A 23228-nucleotide genomic window follows, 5' to 3' on the forward strand; every position below is an offset into this window, starting at 1 on the left:
GGAAGTTTTGCCTCATCCCCCATACAGCCCTGACCTGGCACCATCAGACTTCCATCTGTTCGGGCCACTAAAAGAAGCTCATCGTGGGATTCATTTTGAAGATGAGGAGGCCGTCAAAACATCCGTGTGTCAATGGCTTAGGAAGCAGAGCTGTGATTTTTACCATGTTGGGATACATGCCCTTGTTCAAAGATGGACCAAAACTGTAGAGATGGGCGGAGATTACATTGAAAAATGACAAAATAATCCCCAATGTTGTGGTTTTCAACCTATGTAATTGCATTTAAATTTCCTGACAATTAAACGTAGAAAAAAAAAATAGGAGGCATTACTTTTTGACTGACCCTCGTATATGATCAGGGAATAGAAAACAAAATAGTGATAATTTAACAACAACAAAAAACATCTGGAATAAAATATTTCAAAGATTATAAAGTAATTAACATTTATCACTTTTTGATATAGGATATCTAAAAATGTTTTGTTGTTATTAATTACCTAATAAACCAAACAAATTCAATCTGATAGAGTTAATTTGGATATATTAACAGTCAAAATTGTTTTTGATCCATTTTGCTGTAGACCAAAAGAATCAATTAATTCTTAGGGGAAAAAATGACTTATTCTGTAAAGCTGAAGGAATACAAAGTTATGAATAATTTCCTTCATTTATTATTATTCATGTTAATATCATTATCACATAATCATAAATTTCAAAATGTTTCAAAAATTAGAATAGGTATTTTGGCAATAAATAATAATTATTGAATAAGAATTTGGGTCAAAAAGCAATAAGAACAAATTTTAATGAAGAATTGGAATACAAAATTAACATTACAATTTAAGAACTGAATTATAGACAACAAAAATGAAATATCAATTATAATCAGAAATTGTTAAAAATGAATTAGAAATAATAAAAATTGGAATAGAGAATTTAATCAATCATCAATGAAATTAGAACCAAAATTTAGAACAATAATTAATAAAAACGTGTAAGAAGAAATAAAAAATGTAATTTAAAGTTAATTAAAGGTGAATAAGAAATATATTACAAAGTAATACCTAAATGGTTAAAAAAAGAGTTAGAAAAATATAAATATAAATATTAAATTTAAATAAATATGAAATAGAAATAGAATAAAAAATTAATAATAATTCTAAAACTTCCTATCATCGAAATCAAAGTTTAATAAAGATTTAGAACCAAAATATAACATAAAACTGATTAAAAAGATTTACAAAAATAACACACGAAATAGAAAGCATAATTAAAAAATTTCAGAATGAATTAAGTAAAATTTTATGTTACTTTAAAAACAGAAGTTTATTATGAGTGGGCAATGCAATTAGTGGTTACGATGCTGTTACCAAACAAGATTTAGAAAAAGAATTACAAGATCTGTCCACAAAGGTCGAATATTAAAGTATTTTAACACAATTCAATATTTATAGTACCAAACAACATTTTAAGTAAAAATTAGGAGAAGCTTTCTCAGATTAATTTCATAATATAAATGATTTCAGTAATCTTAAAATGTGTCACAAACAAATAACTGAATTTGCAAATATGAATGGCAACTAACATAAACATCATATGGTCATGACTATAATTTTATTCTAAATAGTTGTTCTTGGGAAAAGTGTAAATGGAGGCTTTTAGTGATTTAACTTAAAATAATTTTGATACACTACTGGCCATGAAAATTGCTACACCAAGAAGATGACGTGTTACAGACGCGAAATTTAACCGACAGCAAGAACATGCTGTGATATGCAAATGATTAGCTTTTCAGAGCTATCACACAACGTTGGCGCCCGTAGCGACATCTACAATATGCTGACATGAGGAAAGTTTCCAACCAATTTCTCATACTCAGATAGCAGTTGACCGGCGTTATATGGTGAAACGTTGTTGTGATGCCTCGTGTAAGGCGGAGAAATGCGTACCATCAAGTTTCTGACTTTGATAAAGGTCGGATTGTAGCCTATAACAATTGAGGTTTATCGTATCACGATATTGCTGCTCGCAATGGTCACGATCCAATGACTGTTAGCAGAATATGGAATTGGTGAGTTCAGGAGAGTAGTATGGAACTCCGTGCTGGATCACAACAGCAACGTATCACTAGCAGTCGAGATGACAGACATCTTATCTGCAACAGTGTAACGGATCGTGCGGCCACAGATGGGGACGTTTGCAAGACAACAACCACGTGCATAAACAGTTTACGGCATTTGCAGCAGCATGAACTATCAGCTCGGAGATCATGGCTGCGGTTACCCTTGACGCTACATCACAGACAGAAGCGCCTGCGATGGTGTAGTCAACAACGAACCTGGGTACACGAATGGCAAAATGACATTTTATCGGATGAATCCAGGTTCTGTTTACAGCATCATGATGGTCGCATCTGTGTTTGGTGACATCACGGTGAATGCACATTGGAAGAGTGTATTCGTCATCGCCATACTGGCGTATCACCCAGTGTGATTGTATGGGATGCCATTGGTTAGACGTCTCGGTCACCTCTTGTTCGCATTGACGGCACTTTGAACAGTGGACGTTTAATTTCAGATGTGGTACGACCACTACTGGTCATTAAAATTGCTACACCGCAAAGATGACGTGCTACAGACGCGAAATTTAACCGACAGTAAGAAGATGCTGTGATGTGCAAAAGGTTAGCTTTTCAGAGCATTCACACAAGGCGCCGGTGGCGACACCGACAACATGCTGACATGAGCAACGTTTTCAACCGATTTCTCATACACAAACAGCAGTTGACCGGCGTTGCCTAGTGAAACGTTGTTGTGATGCCTCGTGTAAGGAGGATAAATGCGTACCATCACATTTCTGACTTTGATGAAGGTCGGATTGTAGCCTATCGCGATTGCGGATTATCGTATCGCGACATTGCTCCTCACGTTGGTTCGAGATCCAATGACTGTTAGCACAATAGCAGAATGTGGACTCGGTGGGTTCAGGAGGGTAATACGGAACGCCGTGCTTGATCCCAGCGGTCTCGGATCACTAGAAGTCGAGATGACAGGCATCGTACCCGCCTAGCTGTAACGGATCGTGCAGCCACGTCTCGATCCCTGAGATGGGGACGTTTGCAAGACAACAAGCATCTGCACGAACAGTTCGACGACGTTTGCAGCAGCATGGACTATCAGCTCGGAGACCATGTCTGTGGTTACACTACATCGCAGACTCAACAATGAACCTGGGTGCACGAATGGCAAAACGTAACTTTTACGGATGAATCCAGGTTCTGTTTACGGCATCATGATGGTCGCATCCGTGTTTGGTGACATCGTGGTGCACGCACGTTGGAAGCGTGTATTCGTCATCGCCATACTGGCGTATCACCCGGAGTGATGGTATGGGGTGCCATTGGTTATACGTCTTGGTCACCTCTTGTTCGTATTGACGGCACTTTGAACAGTGGACGTTACATTTCAGATGTATTATATTTAATATTCCATTGCTTAGAAATAAATTTATCATATTTTTTTGTTTTTTCTAATAAATATTTTTCTTAATAAATGGAACCTGTCAAATCTAACATCTGTAAAAATTGTAATGTTGAAAAATCAATTGCTAAATTTACTTCACAGAAATATAGAAAGATGTTTACAGAGCAATGTGTAGATCTTCTTTAAATGAATACCATAAAGAAATATATATTAAAAATCAAATTAATTGTGTATGTGGGAAATATTTCCTAATATCATTACAAAGAACATTTAAGGCGAATTCCAAGTGATAAATATCTGGTTATGTTACTAGCATATAAAAATTGTAAAAACAAAAAATGACAAAAAATATATTTATTAAAAATGTATAAATTCTCAAGAAATTAAAGATTTAAAACTTGTTTATAAAAATTTAAGAACTAATGACTCTTCAAATGAATGTAAAAATGTATTCTGGAATATATGAACATATAAAATTAATTCTATATATATAGGTGTGTTTTAAAGTTTTTGTAGCGATAGACAATTTTAACAAGAAATATATTTTAAAAGAAACATCAAAAGTGTTTTTTGATAAATCCACAAAAATATTAATGATCACAGACACATTATATATTGAGAATTATGATTAAAAAAATTAAAATTTTATTGAAGTGATGAGTTTAAAAGTAGAGTATGACGATTGGGAGTATAGCTTCAGAATCTAAGAACATATAAATATATGTGCGAATTTTTAATAATGAAAAATAGAACATTTATTACATTTTTAAAAATGTAAATAAATTTCTTAGAGTTATTTATAATGAAAAATAACATTGTATAGGATTCTGAAGACCAAAAATTATATTTTTAAAGTGAAAAATAAAAAAATTATACATTTTTAAACGAAAAATAAAAAAATATTATATTTTAGAAAATGTGTTTCTGTGTTTAATGTTTACTTCCAAAAAATTTAATTTTTTCATGTGCAGGTTTTTAACAGTTTTATATTCAGTTAAAATGTATTTATTGATGTAATTGAGTTACATTAAGGTAATAACATTTATTAATATTAGCACTTTTTTAAATAATTTTATTAGATAAAATTGTTTTATCTCTAATTAAAAATCATATAACTTGCCTTTATCATAATTGTAATGTTCCTAGCAACATAGAGATCAGCTCTTTGTACTCCATGGAGAACTGGCATCATTAACATGGCTCAAAATGCAGAAGTTGCTAAGGTACTGGTGTTACAATCACTACTTGAAAACTACTTCTTTGGGGTTTAGTTGACATAATTTTTGAGTGGATTAATTTGTCGTTAATAAGAATGCTATAACTTGCAGAGAAACTAGGGTACTTCAAAAAGTACATTATGTGTTATAATGCTAGGCTAAGTATGTTTTATTGAACACTGCACTAAATTTCAAAGTGACACAGATACGTGACACTATTTTTCGACATAGTCACCAAGTTCCTGCAAACAACTGTCAGAAAGTTATATTAATCATACAATTCCTCATAGACAAAAATCTGCACTGGCTGCAGTGGTCGAGCGGTTGTAGGCGCTTCAGTCCGGAACTGAGCAACCGCTTTGGTCGCAGGTTCGAATCCTGCCTCGGGCATGGATGTGTGTGATGTCCTTAGGTTAGTTAGGTTTAAGTAGTTCTAAGTTCTAGGGGACTGATGACCTCAGATGTTAAGTCCCATAATGTTCAGAGCCACTTAAACTATTTTTTGAACAGAAATCTGCCTCTTTGTCATGGAGCCACTCGAGAAATGCTTTGCGATCATGATCATTGTTGGAAAATCTCTTGTCCACTAGATGTTCTATCAGCTTGCTGAAAAGATGGAAATCTCATGGACTTCCCAGGCAGCAATATGCACACCTATGTGCGCTTGGTCAAATTGTTGACACCATTTCGCTACAACTAGACGTGACATGGCATTTGGTCCATATCATCAGAATTTCATTGTGAATATGTATGTAAGTTGAATATTTCGCTCACATGAACCATACTATCCCACATACTTCAATTTATGAGTACGTTTGCATTTGCCATGCCTTTCCATTCGCACAGTGTGGTGCACCTGTTGCAGCAGAACTGTCTCTTCAGGAAACCCTGAATGTGTACTTTCTTCTGACAATGCATCACTGTTTTTGTGTAATGGTCTCCGCGTCGAACGACATGTGTAACTTATTTTCTGAAGTACCTGCATGCATACTCTCAGTGAGTAGCGGAGATGACGACATAATTGTAGGTGAGTGGATGACAGGAAACGTGCTGGAATGGCATAGGTGAGTGTACAAGGTAGTGAAAAACAGTCTGAAAAGTTTGTAAGGATGGGATGTTGCAGTGTAGGTTCCACTGATAAATAATTGTTAAGAAAAATGTTGGATGCGTTGCGCCATTTCAGAGTGAATGATAATTGATGTTAGCCAATCATACCATTGCACATGAAAATTGAAGGTTTCGTTTTTTAAAACCGAGCAAGAGAGCAACAGAAAAATTGGACATGGGATGGTAGTAAGGATCGAACCCCAGTCAAAGGCTGAGCAAGCCTCCTGCACTATCTTTACGTTATGAGAACAACTGACCCTAATTGTATCTGGTGGGACGCTTGAATTTGCGCACCCAATGGCCTGATTGACTAACTTCAGTACTAATTATCTCAGAAACTGCGCAAAGTATCGAAATTTTTTTCTTAACACGTGTTTCTCAGCACAAGCTACCTCGCAACACCATTACAAGCTTTTCCGACTGTTTCTAGCCGCCATGTATTTGGAGGTCGTATTGCAAGGAAAACTCTAGAGCAGGCCTATATTCAGCAGTTACACTAATCAATAAAATTACTGTTATATCCATATAACTACAGAGACAAACACTTTGTCAAATATCGGCTACTGTCAACAGCTGCATGTAATCAAAATATTTTGGCTATTGATCAACGGGTTCAGACGCTACAACATGAATGAAAAAGGTAATACACAAATTCAATATTGACTGTCATTCAAAAATGGTGTGAAACATATAAAGTTTCATGGCATTGATGAAAAGTGACTACAAAACTGCATATTGTAGCTATCAGTATTATTTTTCTGTATTTTTGATACATTGATACATTTACCTTTTTATGAATGAAAGTGAACCTGAAGATGTAGAGCCAACTACAAAGTCATATTCGCAACCAGGGAAAAAACAGTACTTATGTTTCTTGCAATACTTAAAAAACATCCCACAACTGAGGGTGACTGTGGATAATGCTAACTCGACTTAGGTGCTGGTATATACCACTATATAACTGTGGCGAGGGTGAATTCGTAAGACACGATGCGTTAAGCTGTGGTCTGTGACTACATCAGAAAATGTATGCAGCGATAATGAACTTACAGTCACTAGATATTCTAGAATAAGTTTACGTAAACGGCACTTGATAAAACGTGACCAGACTGCCCGTTGAGTAACCAGGTTATTTTTGTAAAATTTGTTTGTTCAACACTTTTCGCGACTTTGCGGTTAATGGTAAATTACATCAGTCTATTGACACTGTGTCAAATGCCCGTAAAAATTGAGGGCTGCTATTTGTATAAGAGATCAGATGAACCATTACATTAATTTGCAGACTACATGGATCTACTGGCAAGAAGAGGGAAAAATTTGTGTGTATCTATATCTGTGTGTGTGTGTGTGTGTGTGTGTGTGTGTGTGTGTGTTTGTATTTGTGTTCGTTACGACCCTACGACAAAGGTGCCAAGCTATCGCTGTTGAGTAAAGGATAGCCCAGCAACATACAGGACGACCTTACAGAGTGTACAGATATTAATATAAACTGAATAATTTTTCGCGACAGTAATTCGAGTCGTTTATGAAAAAAGTTTCTATGAAACTGTGTATAATCTGACAGTCACGTCAGCAGGAGTATAATGATATTGTGATGACAACTGCATCGCAACAGTTTGAAAACTTCTGCGTAATGAACTACTTTTGTCAGAAGAAAGGCTCTGTACAGACAGTTCTGCTTTAAGTTTTCTGTGCTTTCCGTAAATAAGTCAAGACAAATATTACAATGATTGCTCCATACTTCCGACTCACCCAACGGGCTCTTTCTTAACTTGCTGTCGACGAGATATTAAAAGTTAATATTAATCATAATGGTCTAAAATGCACCTCGTTTTTATTAGTCTGTTTCAACGCGCACAAATTATTTACTTGACGAAGATGTTGTCGACGTAGCCTATCTTTCGCTGATACACATTGCTATTTAACTATTATTTCATACATCGGTGTATTCCATAGTGATATGACGATCTAACGTTCGTCACACGTCGATAGTGCGAGCGTTCAACACGAGTGATACACAGTGAAGTATCAAAAGTCATGGGATACCGCCTAATATTGTGCCGAGCCTCGTTTTTCTCGGCGTAGTGCAGTAGCGAAGCTGTAACAACGCAATGGTTCAGTCGGTAGGGCTCTGTGACTTTGAATGACTGAGATGTCACCTGAGTAACAGACTCGTCAGGGACATTTCAACCCTTCTAGGCTCCGCAAGTCAAACATTAGTGTTGTGACTGTGAAGTGGAAACATGCAGAAACAATCACAGCTAAACCAAGGCCACTCAGACTTCACGTACTGACGGAAAGCGACTATCAGAAATTACGAATGGTGCTTAAAAAGAAAAGGATGGGGGGGGGGGTGGATGAAACCGCTGGAAATAATAACTCGTATGTTTCAAAGTATAACCAGCAGTTCAGCTAGCGCAATTAGTTTGCACAGAGAGTTAAATAGAATGGCGCACTGTGGTCGAACAGCTCCTCAAAACTTACGTATTTGCCGTCAGTGTTAAGTGATGCTTGATGTAGTGTAAAAAGAGCTGCCAAGCTCCAGTGGATAACTGCAAAAACGAGTGATTTGAAGTTATGAATCACTCTGCACGCTGTGACAGTCCAGTGGAAGGGTTTGGGCTTGGCGAGCGCTTGGAGGACGTTACCTCACATCATGATTACTGCCAGCAGTGAAGTACAGAGGAGATGATTTGTGGTATGGAGGTGTTTTACGTGGTTAGGTTGTGGTCCTCACATTGCGCTTAAGAAAATGTTAACTGCCATAAGATATGGGCACATTTTACAGCATTGTACACTGCCTACAGTGCAAGAACAGTTCGGAGACGATGATGTATGTATTAGCATGACAATGCACTTTGTCATAAAGCAGCATGTGTGAGGGAATTGTTTGTGGATAATAACCTCCTGAAACTGACAGACCTGCCCAGAGCCCTCACCAGAACCCAAAAGCAAACATTTTGAATGAGTGAGTACGTCGACAGCGTCCAACATAACTACCTTCTCTGGTTTCAGCTTCTGTGTAAGAATGGCCTGCCATTCTTCCAGAGACATTTGGGCACCTCGTTGTGTGTTAGCAAAAGAGTTCAAGCCTTGATAAAGGCGAAGGATGAAGACATCCCATAATGTCCACTGATGCACATTCCAATCACAATAACGTGACCACCTGTCAAAAGCCCGAATAACAACCTTTTACAGCGTGGCTCGCTGTGAGATGTGCAGGAAGAGTGTCACAGAGGTTCTGAAAGGTACCGACAGGGAAGTGGGGCCATGCTGACTCTAATGCCATGGCCAGGTTCCAGGGTTGAGGATCCATGTTGGAAACAGCCCGATCGAGGTGGTCCCCACGATTGGGTTTAAATCGGACGAATTTGGTGGCCAGGAGAGTATGGTAAATTCATCCAGGTGCTCTTCGAATCACGCTAAACACTGTGATCATTGTCCTGTTCATAGACACCATTGTGCCAAGGAAAAACAAACTGCTTGTAGGGATGGAGATGGTCTCTAAGGACAATACATACTTCTATTGATCCACTGTGCCTTCCAGAATGACGAGATCACCCAGGAAATACCACGAAAACATTCCCCAGGCCACACCGCTCCCTCCTCTGGCCTGGACTCTTCCGAAGATTGTTGGAGGGCATTTGCCATCTGTACGATGGAGCATAAAACGTGATTCATCTGAAGAGGCCACCTCTCGTCACTCGGTAGACGTCTAGCTGTGGTGTGCAAATTCCAGTGTTTTTCACTGGTGAACAGCAGTCAGCATGGGTGCCTGAACCAGACGTCTGCTGTGAATGCCCATACACAGTAATGTTCGCTAAATAGTCGTTGATGAGACGCTGTTGGTAGCCTCTTGGTTTATCTGGGTAGTCAGTTCCTGAACAGTTGCACATCTGTCCACCTGTACACATTTCCACAACAATCGTTAACCCTTGTCATCTGTGGAGCAACTAAACTGCCTCGGCGCCAGTTTTGGGTAGCACCATTTTTCCATCGATGGCTGCACTATTTTCCGTGTCCCTGTCACACACTTCATATAAGCTCCACTGCTAGTGCTGCCACATACCGTCTATGAGTGGTTACTGCAAGCTGACGTTGAACGTAGGCAGTGGCCACAATATTGTAATGGGACTATGTATGTGCTTGGATACTTTTGATCAGATAATGTAAATGTGAAGTCATATAGCATGGTTGATGGGAGACCTCGAGGCGTATGTTCAGCCACCTAATTGGAGAGGATTTGCTATCTAGGTGCACAATGATATCTTTCCTTTACAAAGATTGAGAGTTATGTGTCAAGTATGTGTCTGGAGGTGTGGAGTGTATGGGACTGTAATGGGTATCTTTGTTTAGCCTGGTGTCACGTTTGTGCTGTATGATGATGAGAGAAAGGAAAGAGTGAAATCTTGTGACAAAGTCTACTCCCATCCGAATTGCACCAAGTGGTGCCACTGGGCTTAATGTCTCATCTGACAGACGGATCGCCATCAGTAATGACACATGTTCTCATTCATGAGACACTGCGGAGAGGTTTCGCTTTTAATCCACGACATTGGCGAGGAGCAAATATATGCCACTATCTCTCCTGTCCTTACATGCTAAATACTAGAGTGAAAATTTCTTCTACACATAGGATTCGAACTGGTTACCCTCGGGACGTGTCGCACAGTGGTGCGTTAGCGACCTCTGCTACGGTGGCAGTGCCTGTTCCATGCTGGAAAACAGCAAGCGGAGATCATTATTGCTGACTGGAATGACCTCTCTACGGACCACAAAAGTCATCGCCTGTACACGTTCACCTATGATCAACACACTACACAAGATACAGGAATTACCATGGCATTGGACACACGAAGAATGTGAAAGTTTACCCTGTCAGATGAGCCACGCTCCACCATCAAGAGCGATGATGGCTGGGTTGAGTATGTTAAAATACATATGAGGCAATGCCCCCCGCTTACCAACAGGCACAGCGATCCAGATATTCCGAGGTGGAAAATGTTTACATGAAATGATATGAGGGCTCTGACCTGGTGTCATCTTCTTTCACCGGAAGCTCATTCAGGAACATTCTGCCCGATCACCTGCATCCGTCTGCTCTCCTAGAAGGTGTTTTAAAAGAAAGTGTCACATTTTCCTATAGGAGGTAGTATTGGTCAAAACTAGTTTCTACAATTTTATGTCCTGAAACCAATACCTGTTGAGATACGAACCACTTTACTTGTGCCGAGTCGTGTTTAGTATTCGGTGGTGTAGGACGTTCTACTGTTGAAGTTCGTTGTGCGTGTTTCAATGGCTGTAATTTGCAGGATACTGGTGGTGACGCCAGTCAGAGCAGTGCAGACCTATGCTGGTGTGGTTTATGAACTACAGGGCACCATCTATTTTCTACGTATTGTGCCACAGTACCTCACCGTAACATCTCATGGGTGATGGATTGGTCGAGAACATCCGGTAGCACGGCCTGCTGTTCACCGGGCCTGAAACACTGGGTAATTGATAATGCGGACTTTTAACCCTTCGTGTACCAGTGGATCCTGCCTGAAACCATTATATTATTTTTTTAGGTACCCGTTCCCTTGAAACCACAACTATTGCAACAATTGCAAGACAGAGACATCTACTGGTAAAGAGAGATACTTCTACGAATGCTGTTCGTTGCAGCTGTCACTTAGTGCGTTCAAAACAACAGACGGCGAGGAGATTATGCTACGTGATTGTAACAGACTGGAATGAGTATTTTTATAGTGACCATGTTGAGGAGATCATTGACAGTGAAAGTAGATACATCTAAAGTTACTGTAACGTAAATTTCAGTTTGTGCTATCGCCTTTATCATTGGTTTCGAAATGAAACCACTGGAACAGAATGCACTTTTGATCTAAATTTACTACAGTCATGCTCATAAATTAAGAACAATTTCAGAATGTGGTGGCACACAACGTGGCACTACACAAAACTGGCGCTAATAGCACAGGCACACAGAAAACACACACGACACAGATCTGTAAGTCCACGGTATTGGTGATTAGTTGAGAAAACCGTCCCGAAACACATGTGCTACAAAACGTCACTGTTTCTTGAGCATGTACTCCAACATCATTATGGCATATGATCACCATGCACACGTACACAGACCGCACAACAGGTTGGCATACTCTGGATCAGGTGGTCGAGCAGCTGCTGGGGTATAGCGTTCCATTCTTGCACCAGTGCCTGTCAGAGCTCCTGAAGTGTCGTAGGGGTTTGAAGGCGTGCACCGATACGTCAATTGAGAGTATCCCAGACGTGCTCGATGCGGTTTAGGTCTGGAGAACAGGCAAGCCACTCCATTCGCCTGACATTTTCTGTTTCAAGGTACTCCTCCACGATGGCAGCTCCATTGGGCCGTGCGTTATCATCCATCAGAAGGAAGGTGGGACCCACTGCACCGCTGAAAAGGTGGACATACTGATGCAAAATAGCGTCCCGATACACCTGACCTGTTACAGTTCCTCTGTCAAAGACGTGCAGGGGTGTACGTGCACCAATCATAATCCCACCCCACACCATCAAACCACAACCTCCATACAGGTCCCTTTCAAGGACATTAAGGGGTTGGTATCGGGGTCCTGGTTCACACTAGATGAAAACCCGGCGAGAATCACTGTTCAGACTATACCTGGACTCGTCCTTGAACATAACCCGGGACCACTGTTCCAATGACCATTTACTGTGTTCTTGACACCAGGCTTTACGGACTCTCCTGTGACAAGGGGTCAGTGGAAAGTACCTTGCAGGTGTCCAGGGGAATAAACCATATATGTTCAGTCGTCTGTAGACTGTGTGTCTGGAGACAACTGTTAAAGTGGCTGCGGTAAGGTCCAGAGCAAGGCTACCTGCAGTGCTCCGTGGCCGTCTGCGGGCACTAATGGTGAGATATCGCTCTTCTTGTGGTGTTGTACACTGTGTACGTCCCGTACTATGGCGTCTGGACACGTTTCCAGTCTGCTGGAATCGTTGCCATAATCTTGAGATCCCTCTCTGTGGCACACGGAGGGCCCATGCTACGACCTGCTGTGTTTGACCAGCCCCCAGTCGCCCTAGTATTCTACCCCTCATAATGTCATCAACATGTGTTCTTTGAGCCATTTTCAACACACAGTCACCATCAGCATGTCTGAAAACGTCTGCTCCATTACTCGCTGCACCGTACTCTAACATGCACGAACACACCTGTGTGTATGTGGACTGCTGCCAGCGCCATCGTACGACTGCAGGTCAAATGCCCCGCATGGTCATACCCCGAGGTGATTTAGCTCCGCAAACCGCCCACCAGAACGTTGTTTCACCATGTATCAGCATTATCCTTAATTTATGAGCACGAGTGTATATTTTAGGGCCATTTGTGGTTTTAAATTGCGACTTAACTTGTTTTGCGTACAATGAGTTTATAAACGTTTCGAGACGTGGGACTGTGTCTAGAAAACATGCAAAACTGCTTTCAAATATATCTCATGAAATGATGGATGATTGAAAATTTTATCTCCCAGTGGTTCCAAAGTTAAACCACAACCTTAAGACGACTAGTTCTATAATTTTTGCAATTTCGCTTTGTATTCATTGTTCAGTATAATAATAAAGGTCAAATTTTGTGAAAATTTTAAAATTAATTTTTATACACTGCTGAAAATAAAAATTAGCACACGATTTTTATAACTTTCTGGTTCACTCAAGATTTATTGTTGCAGCATTGCAAATGGAGTTCGTGAAATTATAACATTATATATCAAAAGCACACACGTTTCTCAGGTACCAGATATTCTGAAACATCCATACTACTACATGGTGCAGTCTCTACAGGCGGGAATGCAGGCGCTTCCTCTAATCGATCGTACAGACTACAAATACTGCCCCCGGATACGTTATGCCATGCCTGCTGGACCTGTTCACGTAGTCCTGTATTAGTTGTTGGTTGACAGGTCACACGAGCCACTTCTCGTCCCATCATATAACACACGTGCTAGACTGAAGACACATACAGAGATCGAGCTGGCCAGGGAAGTTGCTGCACATCTTGCAGAGCACCTTGAGTTTCACGGGCAATGTGTGGGCGAGCATTACCTTGTTGGAACAACACATCACCTTACTGTCGTAAGAACGGCACAAGAACAACATTCTGCACCTACCGAGTGCTGGTTAGCGTCCTCTCCAGAAACACCAAAGGTGAATGAAAGCTGTAGATTATCGCACGCTGGACTTTAAGGCCTGAAGTGGGACTAGAGTGTCTTGGACGAATGCACTCTTCGAGACAGCGGGCACCAGGTCTACGTTCTATTCGCAAACGACCATCACTTGCACCCCGTCTTCAGGCCACAATTGGCCCATCGGGACCATCCGACCGCAGTGTCATCCTCAGCTGAGGATGCGGATAGGAGGGGCGTGTGGTCAGCACACCGCTCTCCCGGTCGTTACGATGGTTTTCTGTGGCCGGAACCGCTACTATTCGGTCGAGTAGCTCCTCAATTGGCATCACGAGGCTGAGTGCACCCTGAAAAATGGCAACAGCGCATGGCGGCCCAGATGGTGACCCATCCAAGCGCCGGCCACACCCGACAGCGTTTAACTTCGGCGATCTGACAGGAACCGGTGTATCCGCCCTGGCAAGGCCGTTGTCCAACATCACTTTCTGGCAAGCAGAATCTGCTTTCATCGCTGAAGACCACGACGCGCTTTCCCATCTTCTAAGTCACAGGTGGGAAATGAGAGAGCCACGCTCCCTGAGCCACCAGGATGAATGCAGGCAGAGAGGAGGAGCCAATAGCAGCTGATGGCTATATTATAGTTTGTCCTGTAAGGACTAGATGGCGATATGCACAGCCAAGGTGCAAGCATAGCCATAGCGATGTACTTGGCTGAGTATATTACGTTATGGTACAGAGTTTTGTTTAGTTGAAATGGCTAGTCAAAGCAAGGCGGTAAAGTGGCGTTCTATTTGACAAATGGCTCTGAGCACTGTGGGACTTAACATGTTCTAATTGACAGCTCAACTATAGTTGGGAATGTGATTACTAGTTCACCGAAAGCGAAGGAGGGGCACAACGTCTGATATGTGGTAAAATACTAGGCATAAAAAAGTACAATTTGGAACGACACCACTGCACACATCACTTCAACCAATATGGAAGTGTAGAGGGTGAAATACGACTTAATCTTCTAACTAATCTACAGGAGAAAGGAACTACGGTAGAGGTATGTAGCACAATGTAGTACCTATATACGATATAACTTAATTATGGTGCCTGATAACCTAATTTTCCTTTGAAATGACAAATCCGTTAATTTCTTACACAGGAATGTGATGCCTCCTCGTCCGATGCAGCTATTCGTGATAGTTACAGGATAGCTTTGCTGATCGCCCGTTCTTCCCGACCATTTTCTGATGGAGAATTTGTGAAGCAGAGTTTGGAAGTCGTAGCAGACGAACTGTGTCCACAATTATCACGTTCCTTCGAAAGTTTGAGTCTGTCGCGGCGCACGGCTTATCGATCGTTTGTCAAGTGACATTGTGGAAGAATTAATGGATGTCATTTCGAACGTCTTGGTGTTGTGTATTGCATTAGATGAGAGTACCGATTTATACGTCACAGCCCAGCTGACAATATTTATTAGAGGTGCTGATAAGAACTTAGTAGTAAGGGAGGAATTCCTCTATTTATGTCCTCTCAAAGATACCGCGACAGGTGATGACATAATGTAGTGCGTGGAAGATGTATTTATCAGGTTTGGTCTACTGTGGGAAAATCTCGTTTCAGTTGACACTGATGGGACACCCTGCATGGTCAGATGTAGAGCAGGGCTTATAGGTTGTCTGAGAAGCAAGCTACTGCAACACTAAGTGAGGTTCAGGCCTGTGCATTGTTTGATTCACCAACAAACCTGTGCGTAGAAAACGTCACAATGTCAAATGTAATGACCGTAGCAGTGAGAATAGTTAATTTTATTAAGAGTCATGGACTGAACCACAGATAGTTTAAAGCTATACTGAAGGATACTGAGTGTGAATTTGGTGATATTGTGTACTTTTGTAAAGTTCGTTGGCACAGCAGAGGTAATCTGTTGAGTTTGATTTGTTGGACAAAATAATTTTATTCACGGAAACGAAGGGGCGTTCCGTCCATGAATTCAATGATTCTAAATGGTTCAAATGGCTCTGAGCACTATGGGACTTAACATCTCAGGTCATCAGTCCCCTAGAACTTAGAACTACTTAAACCTAGCTAACTACTTAAACCTAGCTAACCTAAGGACATCACACACATCCATGCCCGAGGCAGGATTCGAACTTACGGCAGTAGTGGTCGCGCGGTTCCAGACTGAAGCGCCTAGAACCCTCGATCCTAAATGGATTAATGAGTTAGCATTTCTCACCGACATCACATCCCACATGAATAAAGTTGCAGGGAAGCAACATACTTATTGCTTTCAAGCAAATGTCGGAACTTTGGCAGCGTAGATGTTGAAAGGTGAGATGGCTCATTTTCCCAAATTATCAATGCGGAAATCTGGCTAATTCAAGATCAACTGCAGACGTTTTCAGATACTCTTGCGAGTCTTGTGAAGGAATTTTCCATCCGATTTAGAGATGGGGACGATTTATCGATGGAACTGAAAAAGTTTGCTGCGCCCTTTTTAACTACTATAATAATTGATGACGTTCCGTCTGCTCTACCGAGCGAGTTGCTTGTGTTTTGAGGTGATATTGAATTGAAGGCTAAATATGAATCTTGAAAAAGACTATCATATTTTTGTGAAATTGTTCGCAAACATATTTCCCAAATATGCACAAAATGGCTACCAAATTTCTGTCAATGTTCGGCTCAACATATCTGTGCGAGAAACTGTTCTCTCTACTGAAGACAAATAAATCTTCATGAGGAGCCACTGTGACGCACATGTCACTGCAGTTCTGCGAATTGCAAGTGCGAGATCGCACCAAATATATTTCGCCTTCTTCAGCGAAAAGAGACGCACCCATCCACATCATCTGCTGAATGACATTTCAGAAATATTAGAACACATAAGCATATGTTTTCTTTATGGTGATTTATATTTATTCTTTTATTTATTTCTGTGCTTAACATGAGTTAGTTTTTAGTTCACTGGTTATGCTGTACTCCAAATAAGCTTTTTTGTTAGCCTATTGTATTTCCATGAGTATAGATAGTCGAAGGAGTAATTAGTTATCAGATGTCAAAGTAATTACTTTTGATTCCTACGCATAATCTATTCAAAAGGAATATAATTAAACGTATTCATTTAGCACCGTAATCTAATGCACTGAATAGAACGAGACGTTAGGCATCACAACAATGCCACAAATTTACATCTGGTTTTACACACGTCCCTTCTCCATTTGTTACAGCAAGCTGTGCAAGCACCTACAAGGTTAACTCCCGCCAGAGCGCAAATTCTTCTCTTTTTCTTGCCTGAGCTGGAGCGCTGCTCATTGAGCCTATTTGTGCCCGCCTCTGGTGTACGTGATCCTATGATGGCGCTAGTCGAGCTGTGCACTTCGATGATGTGGCGTGAGTGGAGGACGGGCTAGAGGTATGTGTGCCTGTAGTGCCACAGTTAATAAGCGGTTCGCAACAGTTTTCGTTGAGACATCTCGAGCTTGGACCGTCCACTGTTTCTGTTGTGCTTCAGTTCAGTACACCTTCTTCCTGTTTTCATACCTGATCTCTGTTCAGTTTTTGACGGGCTATGCGCTAGGCCTTCTTACCACAAAATCTGAGGAGGTGCGACGGGAGTTTCCCTTGTCAGAAGATCACAATATGACCCATTTCAAACTCGTTCATTTGGCTGTAGGAAGCACGAGTGTATCTCTGTGGCATGGTTACCTGCTTGATTCACACGTTTCATAGTTGCCTGCTTGCTTCACATGTTTGCACCACACCGAGCCTTCTGGCTGTAAGCATTCCTTATTCGAGGGTAGAGCCATGTGGACCTCTGGTAGCTATGCTACTACGCTATCGGTTGATGGACGACGGCAATATCTGTGTATCTGCCATTCCCCAGGTGACATATGCTGTCATCGGATCAAAATCGACGTGGTCTTTGGTGTACAAATTTTTTTCGGCAGTGGGACTCATTACGAATTAGCAGCTATGACAAACTACAGGCAGGTAGATTTAAAACACTGGTGAGCAACGCTTAAGGACGAAAAAAGCTTTCACATGATGTATCACCGCCAAGTAATATACACTAATGGCCATTAAAATTGCTACACCACGTAGATGACGTGTTACAGCCGAGAAATTTAACCGACAGCAAGAACATGCTGTGATATGCAAATGATTAGCTTTTAACAGCATTCACACAAGGTTGGCGCCGGTGGCGACACCTACAACGTGCTGACATGAGCAACGTTTCCAACCGATTTCTCATACACAAACAGCAGTTGACCGACGTTGCCTGCTGAAACGTTGTTGTGATGCCTCGTGTAAGGAGGAGAAATGCGTACCGTCACGTTTCCGACTTTGTTAAAGGTCGGATTGCGGTTTATAGTATCGCGACATTGCTGCTCGCGTTGGTCGAGATCCAATGACTGTTAGCAGAGAATGGAATCGGTGGGTTCAGGAGGATAATACGGAACGCTGTGCTGGATCCCAACGGCCTCGTATCACTAGCAGTTGAGATGACAGGCATCTTCTCCGCATGGCTGTAACGGATCGTGCAGCCACGTCTCGATCCCTGAGTCAACAGATGGGGACGTTTGCAAGACAACAACCACCTGCACGAACAGTTCGACGACGTTTGCAGCATCATGGACTATCAGCTCGGAGACCATGGCTGCGGTTATCCTTGACGCTGCATCACAGACAGGAGCGCCTGCGATGGTGTACTCAACAACGAACCTGGGTGCACGAATGGCAAAACGTCATTTTTTCGGATAAATCCAGGTTCTGTTTACAGCATCATGATGGTCGCATCCGTGCTTGGCGACATCGCGGTGAACGCACATTGGAAGCGTGTATTCGTCATGGTCATACCCGGCGTGATGGTATGGGGTGCCATTGGTCACACGCCTCGGTCACCTCTTGTTCGCATTGATGGCACTTTGAACAGTGGACGTTACATTTCAGATGTGTTACGACCCTTGGCTCTACCCTTCATTCGATCCCTGCGAAATCCTACATTTCAGCAGGATAATGCACGACCGCATGTTGCAGGTCCTGTACGGGTATTTCTGGATACAGAAAATGTACGACTGTTGCCCTGGCCAGCACATTCTCCAGACCTCTCACCAATTGAAAATGTACGGTCAATGGTGGCCGAGCAACTGGCTTGTCACAATACGCCAGTCACTTCTCATGAAGAACTGTGGTATCGTGTTGAAGCTCCATGGGCAGCTGCACCTGTACACGCCATCCAAGCTCTGTTTGACTCAATGCCCAGGCGTATCAAGGCCTTTACTACGGCCAGAGGTGATTGTTCTGGGTACTGATTTCTCAAGATCTATGCACCCAAACTGCGTGAAAATGTAATCACATGTTAGTTCTAGTATAATATATTTGTCCAATGAATACCCGTTTATCATCTGCATTTCTTCTTGGTGTAGCAATTTTAATGACCAGTAGTGTAACTCAATAGAACTTTGACCTTACGTAAAAGAGCTACTGCAGTATAATGCAGAATGTAATTGAAATAAAAACGTAGTTATACGAACAGAAATGACATTTTCATTCAAATACAACAATGACACTGAAGTCACTGCGATTTATGATGCTCCTATTGGCATAGTTCTTAATGGGTGTATGATCACCATGGACGGCAGTGCAAGCTCTGCAAGGTGCTCCCATGATTGTGTCATTTCAGTAAGAAGTTGTTGTGGTAGAGAGTTTCATTCCTCCACCAGTGCGTTTGATAACTGTTGGATGGTCGTTGATAAATGTGGTAGTGCTGCAGTACGCCTCCCCAATACATTCCACACGTGCTCGATGGGAGTTAAGTTAGGGGAACGCGCACGCCAGGCACTTCGCCTAATATCTCGTCCCAATACCTCCTCCACCTGGGCTGTACAATGCATTGTCATCCATAAAATTGAACAAATGTGAGTAGCACTCTCGCGGCGAGAGTTCCGTACAAACTTAATTGTGTATATGTACAGGGTGGTCCATTGATCCTGACCGGGCCAAATATCTCACGACATAAGCGTCAAACGAAAACAACTACAAAGAATGAAACTTGTCTAGCTTGAAGGGGGAAACCAGATGGCGCTATGATTAGCCCGCTAGATGGCGTTGCCATAGGTCAAACGGATATAAAATGTGTTTTTTTTAATAATAGGAACGCCCATTTTTGCTTTACATATTCGTGTAGTACGTGAAGAAATATGGATGTTTTCGTTGGACCACTGCTTTCGCTTTGTGATAGATGGCGCTGTAATAGTCACAAACATATGGCTCACAATTTTGGACCAACAGTTGCTAACAGGTAATTTTTTAAATTCAAATACAGAACGTAGGTACGTTTGAACATTTTATTTCGTTTGTTCCAATTTGATACCTGTACCTTTGTGAACTTATCATTTCTGAGAACGCATGCTGTTACAGCGTGATTACCTGTAAATACCACATTAATGCAATAAATGCTCAAAATGATGTCCGTCAACCTCAATGCATTTGGCAATACGTGTAACGACATTCCTCTCAACAGCGAGTAGTTGGCCTTCCGTAATGTTCGCACATGCATTGACAGTGCGCTGACGCATGTTGTCAGGCGTTGTCGGTGGATCACGATAGCAAATATCCTTCAACTTTCCCACAGAAAGAAATCCGGGGACGTCAGATCCAGTGAACGTGGGGGCCATAGTATGGTGCTTCGACGACCTATTCACATGTCATGAAATATGCTATTCAATACCGCTTCAACCGCATGCGAGCTATGTGCAGGACATCCATCATATTGGAAGTACATCGCCATTCTGTCATGCCCTGAAACATCAAGTAGTAACATAGGTAGAACATTACATAGGAAGTCAGCGTACATTGCACCATTTAGATTGACATCGATACAATGGGGGCCAATTATCCTTCCTCCCATAATGCCGCACCACACATTAACCCACCAAGGTCGCAGTTGTTCCACTTGTCGCAGCCATCGTGGATTTTCCGTTGCCCTATAGTGCATATTATGCCGGTTTACGTAACCGCTGTTGGTGAATGACGCTTCGTCGCTAAATCGAACGCGTGCAAAAAATCTGTCATCGTCCCGTAATTTCTCTTGTGCCCAGTGGAAGAATTGTACACGACGTTCAAAGTCGTCGGCTTGCAATTCCTGGTGCACAGAAATATGGTACGGGTGCAATCGATGTTGATGTAGCATTCTCAACACCGACGTTTTTGAGATTCCCGATTGTCGCGCAATTTGTCTGCTACTGATGTGCGGATTAGCCGCGACAGCAGCTAAAACACCTACTTGGGCATCATCATTCGTTGCAGGTCGTGGTTGACGTTTCACATGTGGCTGAACACTTCCAGTTTTCATAAATCATGTAACCATCCGGCGAACGGTCCGGACGCTTGGATGATGTCGTCCAGGATACCGAGCAGCATACATAGCACATGCCCGTTGGGCACTTTGATCACAATACCCATACACCAACACGATTTCGACCTTTTTCGCAATTGGTAAACGGTTCATTTTAACACGGGTAATGTATCACGAAGCAAATACCGTCCGCACTGGCGGAATGTTACGTGATACCACCTACATATATGGTTGTGACTATTACAGCGCCATCTATCACAAAACGAAAAAAGTGGTCCAACTAAAACATTCATATTTCTTTACGTGCTACACGAATATGTAATAAAAATGGGGGTTCCTATTTCAAAAAACGCAGTTGATACCTGTTTGACCTATGGCAGCGCCATCTAGCGGGCCAACCATAGCGCCGTCTGGTTTCCCCCTTCAAGCTAGACAAGTTTCGTTCTTTGTAGTTTTTTCGTTTGATGTATATGTCGTGAGATATTTGGCCCGGTCACTATCAATGGATCACCCTGTATAGTTCATCTATCATACAAATCGAAAATATCAACGAATTTTGTCTGTTATCGATTTCGGTACTGGCAAGATATTGGTCCCAGGAATTCCAACACCGTATCAAAATCTCTACAGTAGTTCTTCAGATTAGGCCGGACATACAAACAGAAGTGAGCAGGAGACTTCAGTTTTCATTTGTAGAGGGAGCAGATTTTTAAAATATTTTTTATTTATTTACTAAATCATGACTACAACTTAATTTTATGTTTGCATGCAGTAATAATCGTCAAGAGCGCTTTTGACGGATGATGTTCAAATGGCAAAACATATTTTTATGTGATATAATTACAGTTCAACAAGTTTCAGATTTTTTACTTAACTTGTACTGCAAAACCTTACTTCTTACCGAATTTTAGGATTCTAGGTCAACGGGAAGTACCTGATAGTTTTTGATGAGTGAGTATGCGAGTTTCAAAATATGTGACATAAACGACCGAATCTTTCGACTGCAACGATTTTGCTCAAATTTTGTACACCAGCAAGGAACCATAGATTTTAGTATGTGACACAAATTTTAACTTGATACTCCAACCTGTTCCAGAGTAAAGTTGTTCTTAAAAGATCTGCAGACAGATGGTCATATAAAAGATGACCAAAAAGATTTATTTTCGTGTGACATAAGAAAAAATTAACGATTTTTGGATTTTTCCTTTACTTCTACTATGAACCCTTGCTTTTTACCAAATTTGATAATTCTTGGCCATCGGGAAGCACTCTATAGGTATTGATGAGTGAGTTTTCGAGTACCAAAATATATGACATAAATGCCCGTACTTTTTGGCGCCTGACCCGGTGTCACAATAAAGGTGACAGATGAATGTATCGTGTTAAAGATTTGGATGTCAGTACGTCCATGCACCAGTATGCATCCCCACACCTGGAGCACCAAAACGATGATATTCGACAACTCTAGACATACCCTCACATACGAGAGAGGAAGAAACACCGAAAGCAGCCAGGAAAATTGTCGAATATGATTGTTTGGGGCCCATTTGTTGTAGTGTGGAAAGCATAATGCTGTATGAAGGTACTGACCTTCAGATCTTTGAACACGGCACGCTGGCCCATCATCGTTATTGTGACACTGTCTTCCTTCCCCATGTTCAACTTTCCGTGGGTGCATTCGGCCCTGGCGTCATTTTTGTGGCTGACGATACACGACCGCATCTAACAACGCAAGCGGAGGAGCTCTTGGAATGAGAGGATATCCGACAAATGCATTGGCCTGTCCGTTTCCCATCGAACACGAATGGAATATGTTCTGGTGACGTTTGCTGCACGTCTACATGCACCAAGCCTATCCAACAGTTGTCAACCGCGCTGGTTGAG

Source organism: Schistocerca gregaria, chromosome X (genome assembly GCF_023897955.1).
Source record: "Schistocerca gregaria isolate iqSchGreg1 chromosome X, iqSchGreg1.2, whole genome shotgun sequence".
Lineage (NCBI taxonomy): Eukaryota > Metazoa > Arthropoda > Insecta > Orthoptera > Acrididae > Schistocerca > Schistocerca gregaria.